Source organism: Spinacia oleracea, chromosome 5 (genome assembly GCF_020520425.1).
Source record: "Spinacia oleracea cultivar Varoflay chromosome 5, BTI_SOV_V1, whole genome shotgun sequence".
In the NCBI taxonomy this organism is placed as follows: domain Eukaryota; kingdom Viridiplantae; phylum Streptophyta; class Magnoliopsida; order Caryophyllales; family Amaranthaceae; genus Spinacia; species Spinacia oleracea.
Window position 1 is genome coordinate 9,615,288 of NC_079491.1, and position 9,411 is coordinate 9,624,698.

Genomic DNA, 9,411 nt, shown 5'->3' on the forward strand with positions numbered 1-9,411 from the left:
TCCTATTAAAATTAATTACACTTTACATTAATCAGGAAAATGAGAGAGATGGATCATTGTATGTGCATCATTGCATCAACGTAACACCTACACTCATCGCACTAAGTAAATGATAGCTTTATATTAGATTAGGAAGTACGTCGGGTAGTACTCGAATATATTGAGATGTTCCCTCAATCTTTTAAGGGGGAATATGTAACTCGAAACTAATCGTCTCACGTTAATTAAAACAAATAAGAAAAATAGTTAAAAAATTAAGCTTGGCTTCGTCAGACAACACTAATTGAAATAGAGTTGAACCTAATAAGTTAGCTAACTTTTTATGTCTTATTTTAAGTGTCACAAATAGACTTTGGCACGGATTATTAGGAACAAAGAGAAATAAAGAAAAAACATTTATATGTATTTTATATTATTATTAATGAAAAGTGGTGCTTAGGACAATTTTAATTTAATTAATAGGGGAAAATATGTAAATTTATATGGGTCCATTTTTAATATGGATATCTTGCAATTAAATTGGGACAAATATAAAAGACAAATGTGACACTTAAAATGGAACAGGAGAGTATAAAAGGTATAAGTTGAAACTTAAAAAGGTACGTACGTGGTTGGATGAGTTGTTTATTTGGTAGAATTAATTGTTTAAGGAACTGAAATATAATTGCTTCAAATAATAAGGTATAGACAAATTACCTGTAAATTTAAGGAACTAATGAAGTCGACCTGATGGTGAAGACTGAGGGCATGTATACATACAATAGGTTTCATTATTCGAATTCCCTCGCCCCTATTCGTAATTTATTTGCCCTTATGCCTCATTCACACCAAAAAAAACATGTAATTTAAGGACCTTGAATTGCAATGCTACTTTGTCGATCTATTTCATAACCTTGCTTAAGGTTCTTACCAACTAGTTCTAATCGTTTAAGGTGAATTAAATTTTTGCACCTTATCAATTAATTTAAGGCGTTTAAAAGGGCTTGCCAAACAGACACTGCAGAGTAGTGGTATTACTTCTCACCTCATATCCATATAGTTTAGGGATCAAATCTCATTAGTTGCATATACAACCAGATGTACGGTGAAGATAGAAAGAAATAAGATGTAAAAATGTAATTGCAAAAAAAACACTTTTAATTTGTATTTTCGGTTAAAAATAATCCACATGTGAGTGTCGGATCTGGTTATTTCACATTGAAGAAATAGATGGTGATTGACTAAATACGAAGTTTAAGATTGGTGGGTTGTACCACATTGAATATGCTAGTTGTTATATACACTTTTGCATACTTCATATATTAATTGACTCCTAATAATCAATAACACTCACAGATGATTTCCTACAGATTACTTCACATATTACCAACTAGATTTTAGCCCGTGCGATGCACGAATTCTATTAAATTGTTATGTTTAAATAAAAATCTTATGTATATACCACTTTAATATATTAGATTAGATTAGTTTTTGATTTTGCATTGAATTTCATTAAATTTTTTATTTATTATGAGAGTGTTTGTTTTTGAATGAAATTGTATATGCGTAATATTAATAATTAATTAATAAAAAATATCTACTTGATACTTAATCATTGCTTTACGTGGCACCAGACTTTTTTAATTCAAAATTAATTTTGAAATCTTATTTTTTTCATTGGCCGAAACCATTAGATTTTTCTACTTGGCTCTCTAATATTGGATTAATGCTTGATTTAAATTGAATTTTATTTATTTTATTTTAGATTATTGTTTGATTTTTGGGGAATTTATTTTAGATTTATTTTTTTATTATTAGAGTGTTTGATTTTAGGTGGAGTTGTATATATTAGTAATTAATTAATTAATTAAAATATCTACGTGTGCTTGATTTAAATTGAATTTTATTTATTTTATTTTAGATTATTGTTTGATTTTTGGGGAATTTATTTTAGATTTATTTTTTTTATTATTAGAGTGTTTGATTTTAGGTGGAGTTGTATATATTAGTAATTAATTAATTAATTAAAATATCTACGTGGTGCCTAATTAATTATCTACGTGGCAATCGATTATTTTTTAATTATTAGAGTGTTTGATTTTTGATGGAGTTGTATATATTATTAATTAATTAATTAAAATATCTACGTGACAACTAATTAATTATCTACGTGGAATTTGATTATTTTAATTCAAAAAGAAATTAGAAATCTTATTTTTCATTGGCCGAAACCATTAGTAATCCTAGGTGGCGCTCTAATATTTCAGCAAATATGACTCCATTGGTCGAAACCATTAGATTTTTCTACGTGGAGCTCTAATATTGGATTAATGTTTGATTTTAAATTGAATTTTATTTATTTTATTTTAGATTATTGTTTGATTTTGGATGAATTTTATTTTAGATTTATATTTTAATTATTAGAGTGTTTGATTTTAGATGGAGTTGTATATATTAGTAATTAATTAATTAAAATATCTACGTGGCACCTAGATAATTATCTACGTGGCAATCGATTTTTTTTTAATTATTAGAGTGTTTGATTTTCGATGGAGTTGTATATATTAATAATTAAAATATCTACGTGGAACCTAAATAATTATCTACGTGGCACTTGATTTTTTTAATTCAAAAAGAAATTAGAAATCTTATTTTTCATTGGCCGAAACCATTAGTAATCCTAGGTGGCGCTCTAATCTTTCAGCAAATATGCCTCCTTTATATATGTATATTAGATTAATTTTAGACTAAAACCCTGTTAGATTTTTATAGTTGTATGTGGTAAGACTCTACTTGAACATAGACTTTTATACTTGGATCGATGGAATTTCTCATTTTCCGGAATGGCAAACTATTAATAGATTAGTTTGAGAATTTGTCATCTAAAACTTACCCTTTTAAAAAGGAAAGATTATCACGTTTCTAATAATGGAATGATTATCACATACCCATTTAAGACTTGATTGATCTTATTTCTTATCCAACTCACAAAATCACTAATACGTGGTAAATCATGCGCGAGGCTTAATCTTTAATTTGCTGACCCTGAGCCACTGACTATATATTACGGCTAAATCATGCGTAACGCTTAAACTACACGAAGTACAAGAAGACTCTGGTTTTTTGAGTTTAATTTAGTTAAATTGAACTGAATTGAATAGAGCTGAACTAAATTGAACTGAATGGTTCGAACGGAGTTGAAAACTGACTGAATTGAACTGAAAAAAAAAAAACAGGGTCTAATTTGAGTTGAGTTTACTCGTATGAGGTTCTAGTCTGATAGACTGTTCGTATCTACGAGCAGGCCCGGCCCTAGGGGGTAGGCGAGGGGTGCGACCGCCTAGGGTCCAAGGCGGAAAGGGGATTAAAATAATTGTCTATCCAGTAATTTAGTATTAGTAATAAACAACGCATTAACTATGCATGTTATTTCCTTGGCTCATTGGTAGAAAGTAGGTTCTAAAGTTTTGATATCTACTAGGGTTCAACTCCCCTTACTAACTCTTTTCTTTTCAAACTTTGTCAATATTTTTATTTTTGTGTTTTACGTTGAGTTTATGTACGTAGTATTTGACTTTTAGTACTCAGTTCTAATTGATATAACTATATGTGAGCAAAAAAAATGCTTATTTGATGGATTATGGGTTTATAAGTTTTAAAATAGATAAGCATTTTAATGAAGACAAAATTAACTGATATTTTTATATGCTCAAAATAAACCTTTATTTTCAAAAAATATCTCTTTACGCATTCAAGAAATCGACTAGAGCCGAATTTTGAAATTCTAGGATCTGCAAATGAGATATAGTAAGTTTTTATTGATTTGAATTCAACAATATAATAGATTTCACAAAAAAAAAATTATTTCAGTTAAAGACGTATTATTTTAAAAGGGGTCCAAATCCCTTATTTCGCCTAAGGCCCTCAAAATATCAGGACCGGACCTGTCTACGAGTACCAAAATACAAAATACAAAATAGATAGAGCAAGCTAATTCGCTCCGCTTATTAGTTTGTCAAATTTTACCTAGGATGGACATATATGATTCTATGTACCGTCCTCCACACACGTACATTTTATACTTCGTATATCTCCATTACAATAATAAATACTTTTCAAAATATACTTTTAATTTATGGACATTTTTGGGTTATGTAGGGTTGACTAGTCAGATTAGTATGAAAGGCACACCGATTGATTGCTACATTTGTATAAGGAATACTACGTACTCCCTCCGTCCCTTAATACTCGCACCGCTTTTCTTTTCGATTCGTCCCTTAATACTTGCACCACTTCTATAAATGAAAATTTATATCAATATTATATTATTTCTCACACTTACTTACTAACCCCATCTACACCCCTATTCCCTCCAAAAAATCATTTAAAAATTCACACCTCCACTCACCACTCTCCACCTCTTACACATTTCCCACTAACTACATTAAAAAATACTCACTATTAACTAACACCCATAAATTAATAAGTCAATTCAAATGCCTTAAACTCCGCACCGGTCAAACCGGTGCGAGTATTAAGGGACGGAGGGAGTAGTAAAGTTCTTTTTATTTTTAAATATTTATCTAAAGTATGAAAATTTTGACTTTAAATTCTCACTATTATATACGAAGTTCATCAAAATAATATCATGTGAGATCGATCTTATTAGATTTTTCACGGTATTTACTATCAAAACAACAACTTTGTATAATTTTTTACATACAAAATTGAATATATTACTGAGTAGTGATTAAATATTGAATTGAAGCCTGTGCAAATAGCTGAAAGAAGAGTTAAGCTAATAAATGGGGTCTAACCTTTTGAACTTTTCACTGTTTAGGACCTATACCTTTTTTTTTCACCGTTTGGACCTCATTCCCCTTTTCCGGCCAAATTTAACTAGAGTCATTAAAAGGTTAGGTCCTTGGGTTAAAAGGTTAAAGTAAATCAAAAGTTTGAGGACTAACCTTTTCGTTTTTTCACATTTCAGGACCTGAACTTTCTTTTTTCACCTTTTGAGACCTCATTCAAGTTTTCATGTAATTCCAGTTCAATTATTAAAGTTTCTAACCATTAACATACAATAAGCTCAAATTAAAATAATATGTAACGTAATTCATAAAGTTAGCCCATATATAAACTGATTTGGGTATCAAATAATTTAATGAATAAAGAAGCAAATAATTATTTACAAGCTGATCATATTTTATACATTCGGTTATGGTGTCCAATGACAATAGAAGAATTAAGCAATTTATATAGTAGAGTACGATATTCATACAATTATACTCAAAGGTTTACGGGGATGGTGGAACTAAAAATACACTACGGAATTTTCCGCCCGGGACCAAGTTGTTAGGAAGATCTGTCATTGATGGTATATCCTCACAATTGTTTGTGGTTTGTTTGAAGAATATTAATAATGTCCACACAAAAGCGTAAAATTAATAAAAATAGGTTAATTTTAAACGAATTTTGATTTTGATCACAAGTTAATATATCATACTAGTTCTTGATTGTTTTATGACAGTAAAGACAATTGGTTTATTTATGCTCATATTTGATGAGGTACTTAAATGATTTATGCTTAACTCGATCAAAATTAATCAGCAATCTCCGAATTAAAATTTACGACCTCAAATTTTCTATAAACATATTTAAATAAGTTGTTATTGGATTACGTAAATTAAGTTTCAACTATTAAAGGTCTTATGAATGAGTAAAGATTATCTATAATGTTTGGAGAAGAGTACTATGTAGTTTTAATTGTATGATGGGGTTTGGAAAAGATGAATTATTATTATTATTGTTAAATATATTAATAACAATTATTACATAATAATTAATAAAAATAAAAATATTAATAACTATTATTATAATTATTAATTTGAGCGCTAATTTTTTTTTTTTTTTGGCATTTTCTGATTTTTTTTATAGTAAATAACGTTGGTATACAAAATATGGATATGAGGTCCCAAAAGGTGAAAAAAAATATTCGGGTCCTAAACGGTGAAAAAATCAAAAAGTTGGACCCTACCCTTTGTCTTAATTTATTATTTGAGTGATAGTATGGTTAACGGTGAGTTAAACTATAGTTAACTGGCCGGAAAATGAATATGAGTCCCCAAAAGGTGAAAAAAAAAAGTTGAGGTCCTAAAGGGTGAAAAAACCAAAAGGTTGGACCCCAACCTTTAGCTTAACTCGCTGAAAAAAGGTAATAATACTTTTGGACCCTTTTTCAACGGACTATATGCACATTATTTTCACTTAATTTTTTCTTTGTTTTGTCTTTTTGTTCCTCATAGTAGATAACCAAAGTAAAGACGATCACTAAAATAGTATTTGAACTCCAAATCAATCAATAGTGTTTAATCAACTCCTTTTTTTTTTCTTTTTTTTTTAGGGAAAGTGTTTAATCAACTTATCGTAGTTGTTTTGTCTATTTAAAATTTAGTGTGGAGTTAAAAAGAAAAAGAGAAAATAAAGAAAACTAGAGAAAGAAAATGAAAATCACGTGCTTGTCATGTGTTATTTTCTTGCTTTTTTATACTTCGTATTAAACTAGTATTTTAGCCCGTTTAAAGAACGGACAGTTATATAGTGAACTATATTAAACTATCGAATGTGGATAATTGATAAGTTGTAGTCTTCATTGGTGAGCTATTTTTTATCGACTAGTTTCTAGAAGTAGTTGTCTTCATTGGTGAGCTTTGAAACATTGAAACACATGCTCGATCGAGTTGTCGCTGCATATATATAAATAGGTGATGCACCACGCTCCCTTTATCATCCAACTCTTATAATTAATACACTACCTCACTTCACTTGTATAATTCTCTTATATCCCTAATTCCCTAGCTTGTTTACTTTTAAAAAAAAACTACGTTACGTACCGAACTAAAATGACCAACAATGTATACGTTAAAGTCTTAAAGACTTAGGTATTGGAGTCACTGATACTATTCCCCAAAATTACGCTTTTTTTGAAGGAAATGAACTTTCGGTCATTGATTTTTCTCTACTACAGTCTGGTTCACCACAAGAAAGGTCTAAAGTCGTTAACGACTTAGGGAAGGCATGCAAAGAATGAGGATTTTTTACGGCACTTCATCATCTGCTTTTTTTTTAATTATTCTACTTGAAATATAATCTAATAATCTCTCGATAAATTAATCTACAAGAAAAATACTTTTATATAGGATCCAACACTTTTATATTAGGTGGACCGGAAGTCATACTAATTTCCCTAAAAATAGGAGCGGAGTTACGTTTAATAAAATGGATCAATTCAAGTCACTTAAAGCTTTAAACATTTGTTTAAATGTGAATATAAATATGAATCGATAATCATTTCTTCAACCTAACTAAAATGAGAAAGATGACATTTAAGTTCAAACAATCTACCATTTTTAGAGGTACATTGTTACATATGTCCGTCAATGTAACTATACAATATATATGTTTAATATTTTATTATATATGTATCATATTGGTGTACATATTTGATAGGGGGTTTAAGGAAAATCCCTCCCTCAAAGTGCCCCTAGTGGGATTGAACTCCTAACCTTTTGGTTGGACGATGGAATCAATTCAACTAGGTCAAGGCATTGCTTTGTTAAAATATAATATATAATATATTTTATAATATATAATATATAATATATAATAATATATGTGTAAAGTATAATATATGTCAATCAATGTATGTATATAATATATAAGTTTTTTTATCTAGTACACAGTTTATGTATAAAGGTTTTCTGAATGATGGGATGGGTCTTTGCCCACCCAGGCCCACCCCTAGATCCGTCCTGATTGGATCCTACTAATTTACATATATTGGTGATCATTTATAGAGTATTTATTTAAGGTTGGTATGTGTGTAATATAATGTAAATAAAGTTTTAGTATCTAAACCCGTTTGTTAATTGTGGTGATGTAATAAAAGTTGGTGAACCGTGGGGTGTCACAAACCCTAATAAAGGAGAAAATCGAAGTATGAATCCAATTCTTTGGATTAAAATATTAAATGAAAAAGTATGAGGGGAAGGATGTCCTTGATACGATCAGGTGTGGTACAAGCTATTACCCTGCAACCGAAGAGGTCCATCTATGAAGAGACTTTCATAAGATACTGGTGCACCCCAAATTTCACTCCCCAACCAACCCCGTTGGTTTTAGCTAAAATTTAAAACGTCGAATATAAATTCTAAAACTTACTCAATTTTTAATTTTTCAATTAATTTTCGGTCCAGTATGTATCTAATTGATTGCATTTGTTTATGTTTGTTTGAAAAATAAAATGAAGCGAAGGAATGTTGTGATAAAACCCGGAGTGTAGCAAAACTTTTGATCCAAGCTAGTTTGGGAAGTTTAGGAATGGATGAAGACGATGTGAAAACAGCTACAAATATTGAAAGATGCAACCAAATAATGGTCGCAAAGTACTATCCTCCGTGTCCTCAACCAAACTTTGCTTTAGGATTGCGTCCTCATTCTTATGTCATGGGTTGTTGACACTCTTGATCCACAACGAAGTATCAGGAATTCAATTATTCAGGGAAGGAAATTGGGTGTAGTTAATACAATATCAAATTCATTCTTAGTTAATATAGCAGATCAGTTGGGGGTCAGTTAATTTAAACTAGTTTCCTTCGTAATTTTAATTAAACGTATTGCATTCAATCCTATTGTCAAAGTAGTATTAATTAATCTATATAGTTTTTGTGAATCAGGTTAATAGCTAGTAATGGAAAATACAAATGTGTTCTTCATCGAGCTGTCGTTAATGCAAAAAAGATGAGATTTTCAGTAGCTTTGCCTTTGGTGCATGGACCGTCATTGGAGACGATAGTTAAACCATCGCCTTAGCTACTTATTGACGATGATGATGAATCGTTATACGAATATAATTATGTTACATGGAGTATTTACGAAAACAACAAAGTGGTCAACTTCATGGAAAATCGGATCTTGACATGGTTCAAGTCACAAAGGTATAGGGTAACGTTAAATATAATCTCTATGGGATAGCAAGTGGTTATTAACTACGTGTTTTAATATTATCAAGTTGTACCTACTAATAATTTTTATTAATTACTTCATTTGTTTAGAAATAGTTACACCACTTTGACTTTTACGTTTGTCAACGTCCAACTTTGTCTGTTAATATCTTTAATTATCTATTAGTAAAAATATACTTCCTCCGTTCCGTAAATATCGCACCATTTGATTTTTTACACTATTCACACTACGACTTTAGTCATGCGGTGTCATGTTAGATTAATATTGATATATATTTTTTAAATATCAATTTTTTTTAAATTTTTACTTCCACACGATTTGAGATATTGAGAGTCAAATTAATGTGTTAGAGGAGTAAAAGTCAACCATGGTGCGCTATTTATGGAACGGGGGAAGTATTGTTTTTGA